This window comes from Ovis aries, chromosome 3 (genome assembly GCF_016772045.2).
Source record: "Ovis aries strain OAR_USU_Benz2616 breed Rambouillet chromosome 3, ARS-UI_Ramb_v3.0, whole genome shotgun sequence".
In the NCBI taxonomy this organism is placed as follows: Eukaryota; Metazoa; Chordata; class Mammalia; order Artiodactyla; family Bovidae; genus Ovis; species Ovis aries.
In genome coordinates, this window is record NC_056056.1 from 185,920,566 (window position 1) to 185,945,698 (window position 25,133).

The 25,133-nt window shown below is 38.8% G+C and overlaps 1 protein-coding gene and 1 pseudogene across 7 annotated transcripts in view; one reads left to right on the forward strand and one right to left on the reverse strand.

Moving 5' to 3' along the window:
• The window catches only part of FAR2 (fatty acyl-CoA reductase 2), a 177,322-nt gene that overhangs the window by 90,763 nt on the left and 61,426 nt on the right, over positions 1-25,133 (reverse strand). The window contains exon 1 of one of the 7 annotated variants that reach the window (XM_004006754.5): positions 2,212-2,383. The exons of the other annotated variants lie outside the window; for them this stretch is intronic. The gene's annotated coding sequence lies outside the window, so the exon portion shown is untranslated. Of the gene's footprint in view, positions 1-2,211; positions 2,384-25,133 lie in introns of those variants that run through there. 7 annotated transcript variants of the gene reach the window in all.
• Positions 1-25,133, forward strand: part of LOC114113807 (large ribosomal subunit protein eL32-like) — a 36,452-nt pseudogene that overhangs the window by 1,699 nt on the left and 9,620 nt on the right.

Genomic DNA, 25,133 nt, shown 5'->3' on the forward strand with positions numbered 1-25,133 from the left:
GCTTGCTCCAATAATGCAACCGCATAAGCTATAGTCAATCAAATAATATTCTTGCTTTGCTTCCACCTCTTCTCTATCAGTCTTTCCTCTAACCTCTGTTAACAGAAGGTTTCTAATCTCTTATGCTTTGGAGCTGCCTCATTCTAATTGATTTTCATTCACATAAACTCTTGAAAGTCTTAATATGCCTCAGTTTCTCTTTTAACACTTCTCAGTAAAAATATCGTCGAACCAAAGGAATAAATGGGTCACTATTATTTATTGAGACTATTATTCCAGTATGCTAGACAAGAGAATCCCATGGACAGAGGAACTCGGAAGGCCACAGTCCATAAGGTTGCAAACAGTATAACATGACTGAAGTGACTTAGCATGCACAACAGTTGCAGAAAATGTCCCACATGGCATACAATTATTTTATTTAATCCTTACAGTAACTACGTGAGGTGACTAATGAAGCCTCTCCTCTCAGGGAGCTTAAGCAACCTATGCCATACTGATGGCGAGATAAGAACAGGACTTTGAACCCAGGAATTCTGTCTCCAGAGCTTGTTTCCTTCTGCACAAAACTAGTGAGAGGCCCTTAAATATATATGCTCAGGGTAAAGAGTGTGCATCTTCACCCCTATAAGTTGTTCAGTTTGAAAATAAGGGAAACTGGAATTATTTTGGGAGTTCACTCAAGCTGAGGCCTTGAGTGCACTCAAGGTGACAACTGCTGAGCAAAGCTGTGGTGGCCCCACTCCAGGGAGAGCATGATTGCTTCCTTAACTCTTGCCGTTTATCTTAAAATTTCCACATCAGCCTTTGTTCTACATTCCTATTAGATAGCCAGAAAGGCCAGAGTCCTATATAAGTTCTCACTGACACTGTTATTATAGACCAGTCTAGAGTCTCTGCATTCACTTTTCCCACTGGGAAAAATTTATGCTAATTGTTTAGAGTAAAACATAACTGGAGCTGTCCTACGGCTCTGAACTTGGACTAACAATAGCAATAACAATAATAGCCAGGACCTTCTGTCCTAAGCCTTGTGGTAAGGGTTTATGTGTATTATCCTACTTATTCCTACAACAATCCTTTGAGGCAAGCATGATTATTACAAATGAGAAAAATGAGGCTCAGAGAGGATAAGCAACTAGTCTGAAAGTGTTTTATTTACAAAGTTAACTGACTACAAGTTAACTAGCATTACTTTTGTATCCATTTACTTCAAAAAAGAACATGAGTCAATTAGGCACAGAGCAGTGGCCTTTCAGTTAGTCTATGCAATCCTAGGTCTTTCATACTATTGTACTAATCTCACTTTGCAATTTATTAATATCTTTTAAAAACACTGCCTAAGTCTAACAAATCATTACTTTGGTATTTATACACTTAGAACATGTGCCATGGAGAAGCCAGGTGAAGCAAAAATGTTGGCAAAATATTTATAGAATGAATGTCCCAGTCCAATACTCCCATGTCCAGTGAAATACAACAAGCTGCCTTTTGAACACTTTGAAGTTGCTTATTTAATGAAAACACACACACATACACACAAAAGCACACAAATCTATTATCAGGCATGAGATGGAATGATTAACCTCTGCTCTGAGTATGCAAATTAAAGTTTTAAATGGATTTTTCCAGGCAAATTCAATAAAATAACCAAATGCACCTGAAATATCATATTCCTCCCTGGAGCTCTCAAGTTCCTTGCTACTGTAGTCTATGTTGGAACCCCATATAAAAACTCTTAGACTGTCAACCTCTACCAGACATGCTGAAGTGACACTTGGTAATGCGCACACTCAGGGCAGAATTGAATTTCAGAGATCACCAACAACCACCTCCACCCAACCCCACTGGTCCCTGGCCTCCACAAAAGTTCAGCATTTCATGTCATGAAGTCATAGCCAAAAGCAATTTTTCTTCATTCAAACATTTAAATAACTCACAACCATTATTTGGCTTATACTTCACAGCCCCAGGTGAACCAAGTACTCATTTTTAAGCAATTTAGAGCATTACAGATTTATTGATTCTACTTCACAGGAAGTATTTGATTTCTTAGGATAAATGAGTTCTGACGAGCTATAGTGGAGACCATGGAAAAGTGAAAATGAAATAAAGAACCAGTCTGTCACCCCAAGGCTCATTTAGCTTGTCACTCCTACTAATAACTTTAGCAATGTCTAGGACTCTGTTCATTTCTTGTTTTCTTCTTACCTTTTGTCTTTCTTTCTTTCAGGCTTCAGGTTTCTCTTGGACAAAAAGGGAAGGTAAGTGTCAAGCAGGAAATGTAGCAGAAGAATTTAAATCAGGTCTAAGAAGCAATGATAGGGGCATCCACAGCATCCCATGACCCAACAGCCTCTCACCAGTGGAGATCTAAAAGCTCAGGAGAGGAAGGTTCATTGCGCTGTTATATCCATGTGACAGAGGTCCAGCTCAGCCCAAGCTGACAGGAGGGCTCTGTGGGTGGGGCCCCCAGGAGCTGCTGCAATCACCTGTGTATTGTGAAATGCACATAATGCTTTCTTGTCTTAAAATATTGCCATTGCAGCCTTCCTCAGTGTGCCAGATTTTGAGAAACATTAATTTGGTTATCTCACTGGTGATCAGGAACCAAGTATCATGTAGCAATTTATTCACTTATCATTCATCCAACAAAACAAAATTACTGGTGACCTGCTATCTAAAGTACTGCCCTAGGTAGTAGAAAGAAAGAGCTCTAAATGTGAAGAATGTGCCAAAATACATGGACTTCCACAAACATATTAATATATCCTTCCACTGCCCCTTCACTCAACTCCCAGTTGTCTGTGTTTGCTTGGGAAAAAGGAGGGCTAGAGATTTCACAGAAGCAGGAATGTACAAGGATTAGGAGCACTATTCCAAAAGTTATATCACTTAGGTTCCAATTGCAACTCTGACATATTTTAATTAAGTAACTTTGGACATGTTTTGTAACTGCTATGTGCTTTAGTTACTCTGCCTGAAATCCTGGGATGAGGGTGACATTATAATAGTACTTACATCAGAAGATTGCAGTAAGGATTTACATGATTAATTTACATAAACTATCCAGCGTAGTGCCTGGCAAATAGTTCAATACAAATACTACAAATATTCTCATCGTTCTCTGAGTTTGATTGGATTTCCTGGATTTCACTTGGAACAAATCATCAGTGTGGGTACAGTTGTGCTAAAAGACTTCATGCTGATAAAGACCTTGATTCTACTCAACTATCATTATGAATGGTAACAGAGCTTATCTTATCTTCCACAGATATAGAACTAGGACAGTATTTCTAGCATTCTAAATTGAGCCATGTGAGTGTGTGTGCTAAGTCGCTTCAATCATGTCCAGCTCTTTATGACCCCATGGACTGCAGCCCAGTAGGCTCCTCTATCTATGGGATTCTCCAGCAAGAATACTGGAGTGGGTTGCCATGCTGCCCTCCAGGGGATCTTCTCAACTCAGAGATCAAACACCCATCTCTATGTCTTCTGCATTGACAGGTTGGTTCTTTACCACTAGTGCCACCTGAGAAGCTCAAATTGGGCCATTGTTTTTTTGAAGACAGTTGCTAAGCCAGGTCCGACACTTTGTGACCCATGAACTGTAGCACATCAGCCTTCCCTGTCCTTCACTATCTCCCTGAATTTGCTAAAATTCACATCCACTGAGTCGGTGATACCATCCAAACATCTCATTCTCTGTCACCCCCTTCTCCTCTTGCCCTCAGTTTTTCCCAGCATCAGGGTCTTTTCCAGTGAGTCAGCTCTTCACATCAGGTGGCCAAAGTTTTGGAGCTTCAGCTTCAGCATCAGCCCCTCCAGTGAAAATTCAGGGTTGATTTCCTTCAGGATGGACTGGTTTGATCTTGCAGTCTAAAGGACTCTAGAGTCTTCTCCGATGACACAGTTTGAAAGCATCAATTCTTCAGTGTTCAGCCTTTGTTATGGTCCAACTCTTACATCCATACATGACTCCTGGAAAAACCATAGCTTGGACTATAAGGACTTTTGTTGGCAAAGGGGTATCTCTGCTTTTTAATACGCTGTCTAGGTTTGTCATAGCTATTCTTCCAAGGAGCAAGTGTATTTTAATTTTGTGGCTGCAGTGGCCATCCACATTGATTTTGGAGCCCAAGAAAATAAAATCTGCCACTGTTTCCACATTTTCCCCATCTATTTGTCAGGAAGTGATGGGACCGAATACCATGATCTTTGTTTTTTGAATGCTGAGTTTTAAACCAGCTTTCTCATACTCTCCTCTTTCACCTTCATCAAGAGGTTCTTTAGCTTCTCTTCATTTTTTTGTTGTAAGGGTGATATCATCTGGATATCTGAGATTGTTGATATTTCTCCCTCCAACCTTTATTCCAGCTTGTGATTCAGACAGCCTGGCATTTCACATGATGTACTCTGCATATAAGTTAAATAAGCAGGGTGACAATATACAGCCCTGATGTACTCCTTTCCCAGTTAGGAACCAGATTGTTGTTCCATGTCTAGTTCTAACTGTTCCTTTTTATCCTGCATACAGGTTTCTCAGGAGGCAGACAATGTGATCTGGTATTTCCATGTCATTAAAAATATTTCACAGTTTGTTGTGACCCACACAGTCAAAGGTTTTAGCACAGTTAATGAAGTAGATGTGTTTTTTTTGGAATTCCACTGCTTTTTCTATGATCCAGTATATTGTGGCAATTTATCTCTGGTTCCTCTGCCTTTTCTAAATCCAGCTTGTACATTTGGAAGTTCTTGGTTCATGCAGTGTTAAAGCCTATCTTGAAGGATTTGGGGCATAATCTTGCTAGCAAGTGAAATGAGTGCAATCTGAACATTCTTTGGCATTGCCTTTCTTTGGAATTGGAATGAAAACTGACTTTTTCCAGTCCTGTGGCCACTGCTGAGTTTTTCCAAATTTTCTGGCATAATGAGTGAAGCACTTTCAAAAGCATCGTCTTTTAGGATTTGAAGTAGCTCAGTTGGGATTCCATCATATCCACTAGCTTCGTTAGTAATGATACTTCCTAAGGCCCACTTGACTTGACACTCCAAGATGTTTGGCTCTAGGTGAGTGATCACACCATTGGTTATCTGAGTCATTAAGACTTTTTTGTACAGTTCTTCTGTGTATTCTTGCCACCTTTTCTTAATCTCTTCTGCTTCTGTTAGGTAGTTGCCATTTTTGTCCTTTATTGTGCCTATCTTTGCATGAAATGTTCCCTTGGTATCTCTGATTTTCTTAAAGAAATCTCTATTCTTTCCCATTCTATTGTTTTCCTTCATTTCTTTGCATTGTTCACTTAAGGCTTTCTTATCTCTCCTTGCTATTCTCTGGAACTCTGCATTCAGCTGGGTATATCTTTCCCTTTCTCCTTTGCCTTATGCTTCCCTTCTTTTCACAGCTATTTGTAACGCCTCCTCAAACAACCCCTTTGCCTTCTTGCATTTATTTTTCTTGAGGACGGTTTGGGTCACCACTTCCTGTACAATGTCATGAACCTCCATCCAGAGTTCTTCAGGCACTCTATCAGATATAGTCCCTTGAATCTATTTGTCAGCTCTACTGTATAATCATAAGAGATTTGATTTAGGTCGTACCTGAATGGCCTAGTGGGCTTCCCTACTTTCTTTAATTTAAGCCTTAATTTTGCAATAAGGAGCTGATAATCTGAGTGACAGTCAGATCATCATCCATATTAGTGAGTAAATCCAAATGTAGAAAGGTTATGGTCACAAAGACTCCCTTCTTGACCAAACTTTAGTCAGGTTCCTTTGAGCCCTCTTCTTGATAAGGTTTCAACCTTGACCTACTGAATCCATTTTTAGAAAAGAACTCTTCTTAGTCAGTTTATTAAGAATCTTTCCCACTCTAGAAATCCAATCAAGCTCCTCTTCCTCCACCTTGGTATCTAATCAAGTTCCTTTCCTCATCCCCACCTTAATATCATAAATATCTTAAGGAGCTCCTCTTAGTAATCTGCCATGCTCTTCCTTATCCTGTCAGCTATAAAGTCCTACTCATCCCTGTTTGTACTTGGAGTTGAGTTCAACCTCTCCCACTATCACAATAGTCTGGAATAAAGTTTTCCTTGCCATTTTTAACAAGTATCAGAATAACTTCTGGTTAACAATCATCCTAAAGGAAATAAGTCCTGTGTGTTCATTGGTAGGACTCATGTTGAAGCTGAAACTCCAATACTTTGGCCACCTGATGCAAAGAGCTGACTCATTTGAAAAGACCCTGATGCTGGGAAAGATTGATAGCAGGAGGAGAAGGGGATGACTGAGGATGAGATGGTGGGATGGCATCACCAACTCAATGGACATGGGTTTGGGTGGACTCCAGGAGTTGGTGATGGACAGGGAGGCCTGGCATGCTGCAGTTCATGGGGTCGCAAAGAGTCAGACACAACTGAGCAACTGAACTGAACTGAACAATGGAATGAAATATTACTATGGTTGACTTCTCTATTTTACTGAGCCCATCTTTGCATGAAATGTTCCCTTGGTATCTCTATTTTCTTGAAGAGATCTCTAGTCCCTCAATAAAGGACAGAAGCAGTATGCACCCAACAGAAGCAAAAGATAATAAGAAGAGGTGGCAAGAATACACAGAAGAACTATACAAAAAGATCTTCACGACTCAGATAATCACGATGGTATGATCACTCACCTAGAGCCAGACATCCTGGAATGTGAAGTCAAGTGGGCCTTAGGAAGCATCACTACAAACAAAGCTAGTGAAGGAAATGGAATTCCAGTTGAGCTATTTCAAATCCTAAAAGATGATGCTATCAAGTGCTGCACTTAATATGCCAGCAAATTTGGAAAACTTAGCAGTGGCCACAGGATTGGAAAAGGTCCGTCTTCATTCCAATCCGAAAGAAAGGAAATGCCAAAGAATGCTCAAACTACTGCACAATTGCACTCTTCTCACATGCTAGTAAAGTAATGCTCAAAATTTTCCAAGCCAGGCTTCAGCAACACATGAACCATGAACTTCTAGATGTTCAAGCTGGATTTAGAAGAGGCAGAGGAACCAGAGATCAAATTGCCAATATCTGATGGATCATTGAAAAACTGAGAGAGTTCCAGAAAAACACCTACTTCTGCTTTATTGACTATGCCAAAGCCTTTGACTGTGTGGATCACAGCAAACTTTGGAAAATTCTTAAAGAGATGGGAATACCAGACCACCTGACCTGCCTCTTAGGAAATCTGTATGCAGGTCAAGAAGCAACAGTTAGAACTGGACATGGAACAACAGACTGGTTCCAAATAGGAAAAGGAGTACATCAAGTCTGTATATTGTCACCCTGCTTATTTAACTTATATGCAGAGTATATCATGAGCAATGCTGGGTCAGATGAAGCATAAGCTGAAATCAAGACTGCTGGGAGAAATAGCAATAAATTCAGATATGCAGATGATACCACCCTTATGGCAGAAAGTGAAGAAGAACTAAAGAGCCTCTTGATGAAAGTGAAAGAGGAGAATGAATAAGTTGGCTTAAAACTCAACATTCAAAAAACTAAGATCATGGCATCCAGTCCCATCACTTTATGGCAAATACAGGGAATCAGTGGAAACAGTGTGAGACTTTATTTTTTGGGGCCCCCAAATCACCGCAGATTGTGACTGCAGCCATGAAATTAAAAGACACTTACTCCTTGGAAGAAAGAAAAGTTATGACCAACCTAGCTAGCATATTGAAAAGCAGAGACATTACTTTGCCAACAAAGGTCCATGTAGTCAAGACTATGATTTTTCTAGTAGTCATGTATGGATGTGAGAGTGGGACTATAAAGAAAGCAGAGTGCTGAAGAATTGATGGTTTTGAACTGTGGTTTGGAGAAGACTCTTGAGAGTTCCTTGGACTTCAAGGAGATCCAACCAGTCAATCCTAAAGGAAATCAGTCCTGAATAATCATTGAAAGGACTAATGTTGAAGCTGAAACTCCTATACTTTGGCCACCTGATGAGAAGAACTGACTTATTGGAAATGACTCTGATGCTGAGAAAGATTGAAGGCAGGAGGAGAAGGGGATGACAGAGGATGAGATTGTTGGATGGCATCACCAACTCAATGGACATGAGTTTGAGTAAACTCTGGGAGTTGGTGACGGACAGGGAGGCCTGGCGTGCTGCAGTCCATGGAATTACAAAGAGTCAGACACAACTGAGCCACTGAACTGAAGTGAACTGAACTGAACTGATGGTTAACTTATGATTCAGTCTCTACACAGGGCATTTGTGAAAAAAATTCTCAAAGACAAAAGAGCCTGTAATGATCAGAGACACGTTTTCTTATGACAGTTGGTTAAAAAAGGTGAAGAGGGGCTGGTCATAAAAGCAAACATAGAAAAGTTAAAATACTTCCCTAAGTATCATCTCTAGTTGTTGTTTTTTTTTTCATCTAAAATAAAAGTTACTATTCACATTAATCCTAAAACAAACTAATTTTCTAACATTAGTGGTAATAATAATGACATAACATTCTTAGGCATACAGCACAATAGTAGGGCTAGAAAGGGGAGAAAACTGGAAGTAGATCATGCAGCAGAAACAAATATTTGAAATAACTTGATAAATTGGAAACTCCCTAAAATAAATTAAATACAAGGGGTATTGATAGTAGTTAAATTTCAGGTCAGCTTGAATATATTTTGAAGAGAAGGAACCAATAATAATTAGGATATTTGCATTTTTCTAATTGAAAACAGTCACTTGCTTTCAAAATATATCAGTCTCCAAAAATCCTAATTAGGAGATAGGACAGAGGATAAAGAGAGGAAATATTGGTGCATGGAGAAAAAAATGTGCACTTATACTAGTCATAAATAGGTAAATAGGTAAATCACCATTTTCTAAGGGAAGTACTAATAAATAGTAAAAAGTCCTTGACTTTAAGATCAAATTGTAGATTTTTCCATATTATTGTCAAAGTCATCCATTAGATGAATAGAGAAATATAGCAACTCATTTATGAGAACAAACTCTACCTCTCTTTAGGATTCCAATTCCAATATTCACTCAGTCGTGTCTGACTCTGCAGCCCCATGGACTATAGCTTACAAGGCTCCTCTGTCCATGGAATTTTACAGGCAAGAGTACTGGAGTGGGTTGCCATTTCCTTCTCCAGGGGATCTTCCTTAGGATTACTGTAAATTAAAAATCTTTCCTATATACTCAAAATTATTTACCCATAGGATTCCTATTGCTTTCAATTTATGATAAGAAACAAGTCTAAGCTTTCCACTGTATTCCCCAAAAGAATACTGCTCTTGATCTAACTTTATAACTGACATCCATTAGCAAGGAAAATCTAACAGCGAATGTGAAAAACTGAAGGAAACCTTTAAATAAGAACTGCCAAGGTCAGAGTCCATTAAAAACTAACCTTGGATACCAAAGAGGAGCCCTGGGTTCTAGCCCCAGCTCAGTAACTGATTAGCCCTGTAACCTCAATGAGCTCAGTTTGCTCATTTGTAACACACATGGATGGTCTCTAAATCCCCTTCTAGCACTAAAATTGTCTTGAATCATAATGAGTACCATGGGCTCCCCCGGTGGCTCAGCAGTAAAGAATCTGCCTGCAATGCAGGAGCTGTAAGAGATCGCTGAGTTGAGAATCGATCGTTGGGTTGAGAAGATCCCCTGGAGGAGGTCATGGCGACCTACTCCAGTATTCTTGCCTCCAGAATCCCATGGACAAAGGAGACTCGTGGACTACAGTCTATAGGGTGGCAAAGAGTCAGATACAACTGAAGCAGCTTAGCATGCAAGCATGCAGTAAGGTACCATAATGATAAATGATTTGATCCTAAACACAATCCTTCAAAAGGAAAAAAAAAAGTTTTCTATATCTGAATAAGAAAGACTAAAGCTTTTAGAAAAAGGGAATCTAAATGATGCTATCATATTCCTCCTTGGGGTCTTTTGAAAATGAAAGGGTTGATTATCTGCACTACAGATATAAGCAACTGCAAAATATTTATATATTTCTAAATAACCCAATTTCAATTTTTAAGAACTTAAATGGGTCTAAACTCTCTTTAGTTGTCCTCTTTTCTTTCTTGTGTACATAGTTGCAACATATATATTAGGAACTATTTTCGAAAAGTATTTTCTCATCTTCATGGTATGAGCTAATTTATAGAGGAGTAGGTACTGTTCTAGGTGCTGAGGTACACAGTGAACTATATAAAGTCTCTGTTTCCATGGATCATACCTTGTATCAAAATTGTCTTGTTGTAATAATACTAGTTGGAGAAGGCAATGGCAACCCACTCCAGTACTCTTGCCTGGAAAATCCTATGGACCGAGGAGCCTGGTAGGCTGCAGTCCATGGGGTTACTAGGAGTCGGACAAGACTGAGCGACTTCACTTTCACTTTTCACTTTCATGCATTGGAGAAGGAAATGGCAACCCACTCCAGTGTTCTTGCCTGGAGAATCCCAGGGACAGGGGAGCCTGGTGGGCTGCCGTCTATGGGGTCGCACAGAGTCAGACACGACTGAAGCAACTTAGCAGCAGCAGCAGTAATACTAGTAGTACATGATTATAGAACGTATGAAGGAGAAAGTAAATGCCACATAACTTACAGTATTTGGTGTTGTCTCATTTGTTTCCGGAAATTTTTTCCCAATGGATATTTTAACAATTTACAATACCAACTACCATGTAGCTTTTATTTTACATAACAAACATTTATTTAGAATTTACTTTGTGCCAGATACTGTTCACTATTATTAAGTGATTAATAATATTAACCTATTTAATTTTTCATATAAGCCCTGTGCATGCTAAATTGTTTCAGTCATGTCCGACTCTCTGCAACCCTATGATCTGTAGCATACAAGTGTCCTCTGTCCATGGGATTCTCCTAGTAAGAATACTGGAGTGTGTTGTCATTTCTTCCTCCAGGGGACCTTCCCGACCCAGAGATCAAACCCAAGTCTCCTGCAGCAAATGCAATGGCAGGCAGACTCTTTCCTGCTAGTTCCACCTGGGAAGCATTTGGTAGGTAATAGTGGTAACTATCTTGGATATAAATCCATTGTTTCTGAGGAGACATAAGTTGTTTTTCTTACTGTGGTTTTCCTGAATATAACTTTTCTCCCTTACAGCTACTTTTTAACATTTTTCTCTTTATCCTTGTTTTTCAGCAATTTTCTAGATGTCATTTTTTAAAAAAATTCATCCTTTTTGAGGATCTGAAAATAGATATGGGCTGGACACAAATTTGAGGGTCAAATGCATGTGGAATAGAATAAACAGATAACTTTGCAAATCATAGTAAAGAATACAGAAGAGAAGAGAGCACCCGAGTAACTCTATGTGTAAAACATAAAAAATGAGTCAGAGAAAAATCAGCTAGAGAAGTAAAAGTAGAAATGAAGAGTAGAGGTCACAATCATGAAGAGGAACTATTAAAGACAGTGGTGATCAGTGGTAAACAGGATAGGCAGGTTAGCAAGAATGAGGACTGGAAGTGGTTACTAGAATTAGCAATGACTCCTTTTTCTTCAAGAGAATGCATTTGTTTTATTTTTAGGGCAGAGGAAGTAGAAGTCAGGTTTTAAAGTATTTGCCTTATAACAGATTCAGGTTCAGATTCATATCTTGTATTGGTGGTATCTTGATGAGTATGTATTTATTTCCAATAAACAGATTTCTAAACATACTTTGGGAATTTCTAACTATTATATTCTTTAAGTGGTTAACCAAATACCACTAATATAGAGGGTATGTTAACCATAGATTTGTAGTTAAAATACATTTTCTACTTAGATCAAGTGAAGTCTTGATAAGTATTCCAGGTTTCTGTTAGAGCCAGGCACTTTCAAACAAGTAGAAAGATGGTTCTGGGATCACACTGGCAAGTAAACTGTATCTTGGACCTTCTCACGCCCTTTCTGGTGCCCCCTTACTTTCATTTTTTATACCTCTAAGTCTTCCCCAATTATCACTCAGACTTTTTTTTATTCTTTATTTCCCTATACATGTGAAGGCCAATTTCCACGCTCTCTAGTTTTCTACTTTTCCTAATAAAATATTGCCCCTATTCATCACTGCATTGCTTATAATAAGGGGAAAAAAACTGTAAAAAAAATCTGTAAAAAAAACTGTAAAAAATTCTTATAAAGAATAAAGAACAGAAGAATAAAGAAATTAATTTAGCCATGCAATAAAATATTATGAGGTATATGTCTGGACTACAGAAAACAATATGGAGGATCCTCAATAAATTAAAAATAGAACTACCATATGATCCAGCAATTCCAGTTCTAGGAATGTATCCAAAGGTAATGACAACACTAACCCCAAAAGATACCTGCACACTATCTTCATAGTAGTGTTATTTACAATAGCCAGGTCATGGAAACAACCTGTGTCTATTGACAGATGAATGATAAATAAAACAATATGGCATGTGTATATAAAATGGAATGTTATTCCATTATTTATTTAATTCCATAAAAATAATGAAGTCTTACCATTTGCAAGAACATGGATGGATCTTGAAGGCATTATGCTAAAGCGAAATCAGATAAAGACAAAATAACGTATGATCTCACTTATGTATAGAAAAAAAGTTAAAAACTCATGGAAAAGGAGATCAGACTTGTGGTTATTAATGGTGAGGACTGGGAATAGGGACATTGGAGGAAGGTATAAATAATGCAAACTTCCAGTTATAAGATAATTAGTTTTAGGGATATAATGTACAATGTAAAGGCTAGAGCTAACATTGGTATACAATATATAGGAACATTCTTAAGAGAGTAAATCTTGAGTTCTTGTCACAAGGTTTTCCCTTCATTCTCTTTCTTTTCTTTATATACGTATCTATATTTTATCTTTATCTACGTATCTATATTAAAAGATGGATGTTAGTGGGACCTATTTTAATAATCATTTCACAATATATGTAAATCAAACCATCATGTTGTACACCTTAAACTTATACAGTCAATTATGTCAATTACTTCTTAATACAACTGGAAAAATGGTTGGGCGTAATTAACACAAAAAAGTCAATGTATTAAGTGAAAAACACATCTGACCTGCATTCTGGTTCATAAAATAAAAACAATCTTATAGCAACAGTAGAATAGGATATTTAAGATTGGGTTTACCTGAAACTAACATATGTTCACAAGTACCATGTAAAACAGCCTGGGACAGGGAGTTCCATATTATTCCAAAATATACAACCATTTAAGCAATATGCTGTAGTAATTGGCTACCAAATGGCTATGTATGAATCACTTTTCATTTCTCTGTCCTTTGAGTGATTTATAGGGAATGTCATATCCCAACACAAAGTTTGGATCTTCCATTAGGAAATTTAAAAACAGAATCACACTGGTATTTTTCTTTCACTAGCAAAGTTTAGTAGCTCTTCTGACAAAGGCATAATGTGAAACCCTTGATCAGTGTTCATTATCATTATATGGGCTATATATACTCTTGGTTGATTAATGTGATTTCATCATATGTCATTAAAATAAAAACCTTCTGAACTGTTTTATAATTTTTGATTGAAATTTAAACAGAAAACTGAAGATTTAGTTATGCTTCATTTAAAAAGAAAAACTAACATGAAACTGTTCCTCATAAAAATGACTATAGTTAAATTAATTTGACAATAAGGTAACTAAGACAGCCAAAGTATATCAAAGAGAGAGTTCAAGCTATTCAAAATATTTATGAAACACAACTTTTTGAAATATTGATTTTTCTTGATATACATAGCATTCATGTCTCTATCAAGATGCTGTCAAAGTTAGTTTTCCTCTAACTAACTTGTGTAGCACTTTGTAAATATATCCCATCAGTCTTTAAGATCCCTGCAAGTCGAGAAAAAATGTTTCTTCATTCAATATACAGAATATCTAGCACAAGAGATAGAGTCAATTGTTTTATAAGATTGAATTATTCATTTGGAAAATGGAAATAGAATGCAGTTCACACTCTTTCCTCCTTGACATAAAGTTATAGTTTGGGATTGTTATATAAACACAGAAGGCAAAGTGATCCCATAAGTCACTCTGTTATAACTAAAACTATTAAAGGGTTAAATGGAGTTTTTTTTTAATAATTTTGTTTGTTTATTTTTTTGGCTGGGTTGGATCTTCATTGCTGCACAGGCTTTTCTCTGCTTGCAGCAAACGGGGGCTACTCTCTAGTTGTGGTGTGGAGGCTTCTCACTGTGATGGCTTCTCTTGTTGCAGAGCATGGGCTCTGGGGTACCAGGGCTTCGGTAGTTTTGGCTCCTGGGTTCTAGAGCACAGGTTCAATAGTTGTGGCACACAGGCTTAGTTGCCCTGTGGCATGTGAGATCCTCCTAGATCAGAGATTGAACCCATGTCTCCTACACTAGCAGGCTGATTCTTTAACACTGAGACAGCAGGGAAGCCCCAGGATTTTTGTTAGCATAAAAATCCTGGTGATGCAGTCATCTATAAATATGCATACACACATGCACACACAATCAACTAAATTTACACACACAATATCTTATATTAGTACCATTTTACTGCTGGAGAAAACAGAAGGTTTTAATACTTGACTGGAATACACAGCAAGTCTAAGTTGAAGTACAGATATAGACCAAGTCTTAAAATGTCTGTTTTCCTCAATGCTATCAAAGTGTGCAGAAGAAACAATTTGTGAACACATGGAAGGTTCTTGCTATCTGGAAGATATGTGACAAATGATAGGATTCTTTACTGGTTAGAAGGTATTTCTTTTCTGGTGGAGCTTAACAAAATAAAGTAAAAACCCCCTCCTCCCAAATGGTGTAAGTTCAGGAGGGAATGCATTGTTTAGCATTTGTGTGTATTATATTCATTCATTTATTTGATGACTTATCTAAGTGTCAGACCACTTATGGTTCTTGATGATCAAGCCAAAGCCTATCATCATGCAGCTTATTTGGTGGAAAAAATGACTCTGGAACTTGAGTTAATTTTATGCAATATTACTGAACATAAAGAGCCTCCTGATGAAGGTGAAAGAGAAGAGTGAACAAGTTGGCTTATAACTCAACATTCAAAAAATAAAGATCAAGGCATCTGGTCCTATCATTTCATGGCAAATAGATGGGGAAAAAACAGAAACAGTGAGCTCCAAAATCACTGTGGGCGGTGACTGAAGCCATGGTATTAAAAGACAGTTGTCCTTAGAAGAAAAGCTATGACAAACCTAGACAGCATATTCAAAAGCAGAGACATTACTTTGCCTACAAAGGTCCATATAGTCAAAGCTATGGTTTTTCCACTAGACATGTAGGATGTGAGATCTGGACAATAAAAAAGGTGGAGTGCTGGGAAGAATTGATGCTTTCGAACTGTGATGCTGGAGAAGACTCTTGAGAGTCCCTTGGACAGCAAGGAGATCCAACTAGTCAATCCTAAAGAAAATCAACTCTGAATATTCACTGGAAGGACTGATTCTGAAGCTGAAGCTCCAATACTTTGCCCACCTGATGCGAAGAGCTGACTTGCTGGAAAAGACCCTGATGATGGAAAAGATTAAGGACAGGAAGAGAAGGGAACAATAGAGGATGAGACGGTAGTATGGAATCATTGACTCAATCAATGGACATGAGTTTGAGCAAACTCTGGAAGATGGTGAAGGACGAAGCTTGATGTGCTGCAGTCCATGGGGTCACAAAGAGTAGGACAGGGCTGAGCAACTGAACAATAACAACAACAACTGAATATGGTGATGCTCCCCAAAGTTAATATAATCTTGTTAGCTAAGTTACCTCAGTCACGTCTCACTCTTTGGGACCTTATCGATTATAGCCTACCAGGCTCCTTTGTCCATGGGATTCTCCAGGTGTGAATACTAGAGTGGGTTGCCATTTATTCCTCCAAGTGATCTTCCCAACCCAGGGATTGAATCCATGTCTCCGGCAGATCCTGCACTGCAGGCAGATTCTTTATCATGGAGCCATCATTAACTGAAGGATATTATCTAGAATAATAGTATATTTAATTTAATTCTAATCTCCACTATTGTGACCATTATCAAGATCTAGATGTTCCACTCTAAAAGAGATGAGATAAACTAGACCACTCTATGGAGCTGATCAGACTGTGTCATGAGAGTAATAGTAAAAAGAACTCAAGAGCTATTTCAGGGAGCAAATGACTTAGGAGTGACAGGATTGATGTGAAACACTGAAAGGACCCGACCTGTGAAAAGGAAATTAAATGCATTCTTTCTTGCTTTAAGAAATTAAACTATAATGAATGGGTGAAAGCTATAGATAGATACAGTTCAGTTTAACCTAAGAAATCCTATTTTAATCAGAGCTTCTAAAGATAGAGTGGGTTGCCCTAGAAGTTTGGAGAAGGCAATGGCAACCCACTCCAGTACTCTTGCCTGGAAAATCCCATGGACGGAGGAGGCTGGTGGGCTGCAGTCCATGGGGTCGTGAAGAGCCGGACACGACTGAGTGACTTCACTTTCACTTTTCGCTTTCATGCATTGGAGAAGGAAATGGCAACCCACTCCAGTGTTCTTGCCTGGAGAATCCCAGGGACAGGGGAGCCTAGTGGGCTGCCGTCTATGGGGTCGCACAGAGTTGGACACGACTGAAGCAACTTAGCAGCAGCAGCAGCCCTAGGAGTTAGCAGATGTATCCAAGCAGAGGCTGAAAAAACCAGTTAGCTAGTATATCGTCAAAGACACTCAATTATCCACTGAAAGGCTGAGCATGGTGACCTTATTATTTCTTCCAGACATGAAAGTGTATTAATCTATGATGCAAGTTAGAGCAATGTTGGGACAACATGGAATTTCTTTATCTTTTCAAAGTGTCTGATTCTATCAATTAACTTTCTGGACAATCTTAATCAGCATTAACTTTCAGCGAAAGATCTTAAGTGTACTTGTTAAAATATATACTTTCTTCATGTCGTAGTATAGTTTGTGTTTTCTTGTGGCTCACTCATTGCTCTATTAGATTCATTCCCTTGGGCTGCTGCAACAAAGTCCTACAAGCTGGGTGGCTTGGAACAAGAGAACTTCTGGCCTCATAGTTCTGGAGGCCAGAAGTTCAAAACCAAGGTGTTGATAAGGCCACACTACCCCTGAGATGACAGAGCATGAATTGTCCCAGGCCTCTTTCTTAGCTTCTGGTGGTTTCTTGGATTGTGACTATATAGCTCCAATCTTCATGTGCTTTTATCCCTCTGGGTCTCAGTGTCCAAAGTTTCCTCTTTTTATAAAGACTCTGGTCACCCTGGATGATGGGCCTGCCTTTCTTCAGTATGGTTTCATCTTAACTAACTACATCTGCAGCAACCCTATTTTCCAATGTGGTCACATTCTGAGGCTCTGGGGTTAGGACATCAACATATGAATTTGCAGGGGAGAAGAAGGGACACAGTTCAACTCAGAACACTCACACAACTCCATCCTTTCCAATTTAATTTTCTAACTCTATGATTGGAAAATTATATAGGAGTTATTAACAGTTCTCTAGGGATTCATGTGACAGCTGGATTTATTATTGTTATAGGTTCCCTTGTTCATGATGGCATGACTACTGCAAAAGGAGAGGAAAGCCTGGATTCTCTTTCTTGGTCAGCCACTCACTAGAAATGTCACCATTTCTCTGAATATAGTTTTCTCAATGTGTAGATATACTAACCTTGCAATAAAATACATGACATGGCTGTTATCAGTCAAATACAGTGATGGGCATGCATTTGGTAAATGTGAAGCACTTGGGAAAAGTCTTAGAGGATGGAAGGGGCTTATCCAGTTCTTTGCCAGGATTATTTAAGAGTATCTGTAGGAAGAATGTGACTCTACAGAGCTAAAGATTAGTCCCATCAACACCAGTCTGCTTCATATACGGATACAAATGTGTGTATAACCAATATAGACATGAAAGTAGTGAATGACTTTCCACACTTAGATGAATGATATATTTTTACTTTATTTTTCAATTTATATAAATTAAAAATTAATCTATGGTGTCAACAATAGAACAGTGGTTTCCGGGTGTCAAGGTTAGAGGAAGGGACGGACATTTAAAAAAGAATGATGAACCATTCTACGTTTGTGGAATTGTTCTAGGTATTGACTGGTTATTTTATCAGTGTATATGATGGCTGGAATTCATTCATTTTAGACGTAGCTTATCATGTATAAGTCATTCCTCAATAAAGTTGACAAAGAAAAAAATACTAGCACATTTGAAGTCGACTTTCCACCTCTGCTGAACTGTGGTTGGTGGGCTGGTGTCTTTTGTCATTATTCTTTGTGTTTAAAGGGATTTGCAAACTTTTATAGTGGTGTCCATAAAAGGTTACCAGTACTGTGTCTTGGGAGACTGGTGAGCTTTTTTTTTTTTTTTTTTCTAATTTGAATACACATTGTTATAAGAGTAAATCAAATTTGGACTGGCTAGCATAATACTCTACTAACTGGCATCAAAACTGAATATTTAATAAAAAGCCTAGCTAGCCACAGAAAAGTCAGCAATTCTTGTTGTCATAGCTGATGCGCCCAGGCTCTACCATTTTTTATTTATATACCTACAAGGACAAACGACTACCAGAGGCAGAAATGACCACACATAGCATAAGCTCTACTTGACCACATGCACCACTGGGGTGAGGGCGTAAAGAGCTTGGGCTTTGAAATCAGTCCTGGAACAAACTAACAGGTGCCTTCTGCAGACAACTCTTTGTATTTCTTCATCCTTGATTATAAGGAAATGCAATTTTTTCTGATTATCTGTCTCACAAAAATATTTATAAACTGCCTACCATATATTAACAATTGTTTTGATGCTGATGAGATGAAGCAAGAGAAGTTTAGGAACAAGAAGAAATTAAGTGACTTGCCAATGTCACAAAATTAGTATATGTGAATGAGGAGGTAGGGACAGGGTTGAGTTTGACATTAGTTTGTCTGATTGAATTCATCATTTTTTCTTTTACACTTTACTGTATGTGTGTGTGTTCTTTGTTGAGGAAAAGTCCTGATATGTTAAAAAAAAAAAAAACTAGTGGCAAGGAGGTAGTCTTATACTATTCATTTCTACCCAGTCTGCCTAGCAACACTAACTTCTATATTTTCCACTAGCAGGATTAAAAGGTCATTGGCAGTGATGCCTTCTTCCCAGTCTGAGCTGGTGACATCACTGCTCCCACCCGTAGACCAATTTAGCCTTTGTAAACTACTAAAAGGGAGAAGGCAATGGCACCCCACTCCAGTACTCTTGCCTGGAAATTCCCATGGACAGAGGAGGCTGGTGGGCTGCAGTCTATGGGGTCGTGAAGAGTCGGACACAACTGAGCGACTTCCCTTTCACTTTTCACTTTCATGCATTGGAGAAGGAGATGGCAACCCACTCCGGTGTTCTTGCCTGGAGAATCCCAGGGATGGGGGAGCCTGGTGGGCTGCCATCTATGGGGTCACACAGAGTCAGACACAACTGAAGTGACTTAGCAGCAGTAGCAAACTACTAAAAAATCTATTCCTCCTAAAGGAAGGCATCACTTGATGAAATGTACAGGTTCAGTTTCAAATGAACTAGAACACAGGCTAGTCCGATTCTCAAAACAAATGCAGTGATGATTGATCTACTCTACTCCATCCTGATGGCTCTACTCCATCCCTGAAGGCTCAGACAGTAAAGAGTCAGCCTGCAATTCAGAAGACCTGGGTTCAATCCTTGGGTTGGGAAGATCCCCTGGAGAAAGGAATGGCTACCCACTCTAGTATTCTTGCCGAGAAAATGCCAAGGACAGAGGAGACTGGCAAGCTATAGACCATGAGGTCCCACAGAGTCAGACACAACTGAGAGACTGTGTTTCACTTTTCATTTTAACCTCATCTATGGGAAAAAAGAAGAAAGGCAGTGAGAGAAGGCTTTTTAGGAACATACTTGTAACATCAAAAGCATTTCTAAAGACAAGAATCTTTGCTGAAAACACTGATACCAGAGGAAAACATTTTGTTATTCATTAAGCTATATGTTCTCTAAGGTTTCTTTTAAATTAGAAAGTTTATACAATCTTATACCCTTTCAGAAAATGAGATTTTTCTTGGATCTTCTTTTTCTTGTGCAGATCTTTGATTTTAGTTCAGGTCCAAGTTACCCCCTGTCTGAATTTTTGCTCCTTGGAAGAAAAGTTATGACCAACCTAGATAGTATATTCAAAAGCAGAGACATTACTTTGCCGACTAAGGTCCGTCTAGTCAAGGCTATGGTTTTTCCTGTGGTCATGTATGGATGTGGGAGTTGGACTGTGAAGAAGGCTGAGCACCGAAGAATTGATGCTTTTGAACTATGGTGTTGGAGAAGGCTCTTGAGAGTCCCCTGGACTGCAAGGAGATCCAACCAGTCCAATTCTGAAGGAGATCAACCCTGGGATTTCTTTGGAGGGAATGATGCTAAAGCTGAAGCTCCAGTACTTTGGCCACCTCATGCGAAGAGTTGACTCATTGGAAAAAGACTCTGATGCTGGGAGAGATTGGGGGCAGGAGGAGAAGGGGACGACCGAGGATGAGATGGCTGGATGGCATCACGGACTCTATGGACGTGAGTCTGAGTGAACTCCGGGAGATGGTGATGGACAGGGAGGCCTGGCATGCTGCGATTCATGGGGTCACAAAGAGTCAGACACGACTGAGCAACTGAACTGAACTGAACTGAATTGAACTGAATTTTTGCAACAGCCTTCTAGCTCATCTTCTAGGTAGATCTGTTCTCCTTTAGAGAGTCCTGTGTGTATCCTCTCCAGACTAAACTACCTAAACCAGAGTGCTTTTCCCACAGTCGTTTCTATTTTGTCACACCAACGGTATATTTTGTTATTGGAACATTCTCCCATGATGTTGCTCATTTTTCTTCCATGACCTGGAAATTAAATCCCACTCATAAGTAAGTCCCATGTTTCAGATAAGCACTCCAAAGCACACAATCATCATTTCCTTTTCAGAACAGGTAGTGCAGCTGTTTTAAGCATGTCTCACTTTAGCATTCATTTATTCTCTAATTGGCTCATATTTATAAGTCTGTCTTTTGAGCCACAATGTCCAAAAAAATTTCTGTTTCTTCTCTCCAGCATTTTGCTCAAGACCACAGTTCTTCATAAATTCTTACTGTGTGTGTGTGTGTGGTCAGTCACATTCAACTCTCTTCGACTCCATTCATGGTAGCCGACCAGGCTCCTCTGTCCATGGAATTCTCCAGGCAAGAATGCTGGAGTTGGTGGTCATGCCCTCCTCCAGGGGATCTTCCTGACCCAGGGATCAAACCTGTATCTCTTATGTCTCCAGCACTGGCAGGCAGGTTATCTACCACTAGCGTCAGCTGAGAGGCGCTACCTGAAAACCAGACAACTGCATCTCTTCTTACAAAATTGGCCATAATGAACCTGTTAGTAAAAATGGATGGCAGGAGCATTATTGAGGAGTAAAAAAAGGCAAAAACTGCCATATTTGCATGGCGACACACCCTATCCTATCAGTCAGTTCAGTTCAGTTGCTCAGTCGTATCCAACTCTTAGCAACCTCATGAACTGCAGGACACCAGGCCTCCCTGTCCATCATCAACTCCTGGAGCTTACCCAAACTCATGTCCATTGAGTTAGTGATGCCATCCAGCCATCTCATCCTCAGTCATCCCCTTCTCCTCCCATCTTCAATCTTTCCCAGCGTCAGGGTCTTTCCAATGAGTCAGTTCTCTGCATCAGGTGGCCAAAGTATTGGAGTTTCAGCTTCAGCATCTCCTTCCAATGAATATTCAGGACTGATCTCCTTTAGGATGGACTGGCTAGATCTCCTTGCAGTCCAAGGGACTCTCAAGAGTCTTCTCCAACACCACACTTCAAAAGCATCAATTCTTTTCTTTTTTTTTTTTTTTTTAATGTTCTGGAAACTTTATTTTCACTTATTATTTGTTAAATGCTGGACTATATTAGGAAAATGTTTTCAGAAATCAAGTATATAGATCAGTGTTTCCTACAGGTAAAATGCTAAAATAAGCTGCCTATAATAGGTACAAATTATATTTTTCAGTTTTGTAGAATATTACAAATTAACAAAACAAAAAATGTTCAATTTATGCAACAAATATGTTCACACAAATATGGTAGGACTTTAAAAAGAATCAATGTTTGACAGAAGATCTGTTTCATTTACACTGCATATACTGTATTATCCTTTCATAGCATTAGGTGCCTTGTACTTTAAATCTGTGACAAACCATGGTGAATTTTTAAAGGGGAAGTATTACTGTAAAATGAAGAATTATGTATTTCTAAAGGCTGTAATGCTGTAAATTTAATTGATAAAGCTCTGCTTATTTAGAGTTTTGAAGAAATATCCTCTCTTCAATTAAACATTTTCACAATGGAATGATATAAATTGAAGTGGTAAAGTATTATTAAAATAAAATGTTTATATATATGTGTGTGTGTGTGTGTATTACAGATCTACCAATTGGTTTCTGATTTTTTCATATATAAATACATGAAATTGTTCTAGAACTGGATGCCTCTTTTAAAAATAATTTTAGTTTTCCTAAATTTTTATGGTTAAAAAGCAAAGAAAGGAGGCAAGAAGAAATTCTACTTTAAAAATTACAGTTGAACTTTTCCTCTACCAAGATTAAATTAAATATGAAATACTTCTGATTTAACTCTTAGACTTACATCCTTATTGTGCAGCTGCTCCTGGATTTTTTAGTTTTTAGTTTTTAATTTTTTTAATTTTAAAATCTTTAATTCTTACATGTGTTCCCAAACATGAACCCCCCACCCACCTCCCTCCCCATAACATCTCTCTGGGTCATCCCCATGCACCAGCCCCAAGCATGCTGTATCCTGCGTCAGACATAGACTGGCGATTCGATTCTTACATGATAGTATACATGTTAGAATGCCATTCTCCCAAATCATCCCACCCTCTCCCTCTCCCTCTGAGTCCAAAAGTCCATTATACACATCTGTGTATTTTTTGCTGTCTTGCATACAGGGTCGTCATTGCCATCTTTCTAAATTCCATATATATGTGTTAGTATACTGTATTGGTGTTTTTCTTTCTGGTATACTTCACTCTGTATAATCGGCTCCAGTTTCATCCATCTCATCAGAACTGATTCAAATGAATTCTTTTTAATGGCTGAGTAATACTCCATTGTGTATATGTACCACAGCTTTCTTATCCATTCATCTGCTGATGGACATCTAGGTTGTTTCCATGTCCTGGCTATTATAAACAGTGCTGCGATGAACATTGGGGTACATGTGTCTCTTTCAATTCTGGTTTCCTCGGTGTGTATGCCCAGCAGTGGGATTGCTGGGTCATACGGTAGTTCTATTTGCAATTTTTTAAGGAATCTCCACACTGTTCTCCATAGTGGCTGTACTACTTTGCATTCCCACCAACAGTGTAGGAGGGTTCCCTTTTCTCCACACCCTCTCCAGCATTTATTGCTTGCAGATTTTTGGATTGCAGCCATTCTGACTGGTGTGAAGTGGTACCTCATTGTGGTTTTGATTTGCATTTCTCTAATAATGAGTGATGTTGAGCATCTTATCAATTCTTTAGCACTCTGCTTTCTTTATAGTCCAACTCTCAAATCCATACATGACTATTGGAAAAACCACAGCTTGGACTAGATGGGCCTTTGTTGGCAAAGTAGTGTCTCTGCTTTTTAATATGTTGTTGAGGTTGGTCATAACTTTTCTCCCAAGGAGTAAGTGTCTTTTAGTTTCATGGCTGCAGTCACCATCTGCAGTGATTTTGGAGCCCCCCAAAATAAAGTCTCTCACCATTTCCATTGTTTTTCCACTTATTTACCATGAAGTGATGGGACATGATGCCATGATCTTAGTTTTCTGAATGTTGAGTTTTAAGCCAGTTTTTTCACTCTCCTCTTTCACTTTCATCAAGAGACTCTAGTTTTTCTTCGCTTTCTGCTAAAAGTGTGGTGTCATCTGCATATCTGAGGTTATTGATATTTCTCCCAGCAATCTTGATTTCAGCTTGGGCTTCATCCAGCCCAGCATTTCTCATGGTGTACTCTGTACATAAGTTAAATAAGCAGGGTGACAATATACAGCCTTGACATACTCCTTTTCCTATCTGGAACCAGTCTGTTGTTCGATGTCCAGTTCTAACTGCTGCTTCTTGACCTGCATACAGATTTCTCAAGAGGCAGGTAAGGTGGTCTGGCATTCCCATCTCCTGAAGAATTTTCCACACACTGTTGTGATCCAAACAGTCAAAGTCTTTGGCATAGTCAATAAAGCAGAAATAGATGTTTTTCTGGAACTCTCTTGGTTTTTCGATGATCCAGTGGATGTTGGCAGTTTGATCTTGGTTCCTCTGCCTTTTCTAAATCCAGCTTGAACATCTGGAAGTTCACAGTTCGTGTACTGTTGAAGCCTGGCTTGGAGAATTTTGAGCATTACTTTGCTAGTGTGTGTGATGAGTGCAATTGTGCAGTAGTTTGAACATTCTTTGGCATTGCCTTTCTGTTGGATTGGAATGAAAACGGACCTTTTCCAGTCCTGTGGCCACTGCTGAGTTCTCCAAATTTGCTAGCAAATTGAGTGCTGCACTTTCATAGCATCATCTTTTAAGATTTGAAATAGCTCAACTGGAATTCATCACCTCCACTAGCTTTGTTTGTAGTGATGCTTCCTAAGGCCCATTCGACTTCACATTCCAGGATGTCTGGCTCTAGGTGAGTGATCATACCATTGTGATTATCTGGGTCATGAAGATCTTTTTTGTGTAGTTCTTCTTTGTACTCCTGCCACCTCGTCTCAAAATCTTTTGCTTCTGTTAGGTTCATACCATTTCTGTCCTTTATTGTGCCCATGTTTGCATGAAATATTCCCTTAGTATCTCTAGTTTTCTTGAAGAGATCTCTAGTCTTTCCCATTCTATTGTTTTCCTCTATTTCTGTGCATCGGCGACTGAGGTCAGCTTTCTTATCTCTCCTTTCTATTCTTTGAGACTCTGCATTCAGATGGGTATATCTTTCTTTTTATCCTTTGCCTTTAGCTTCTCTCTTTTCACAGCTATTTGTCAGACCTCCTCAGACAACCATTTGCCTTTTTGCATTTATTTTTCTT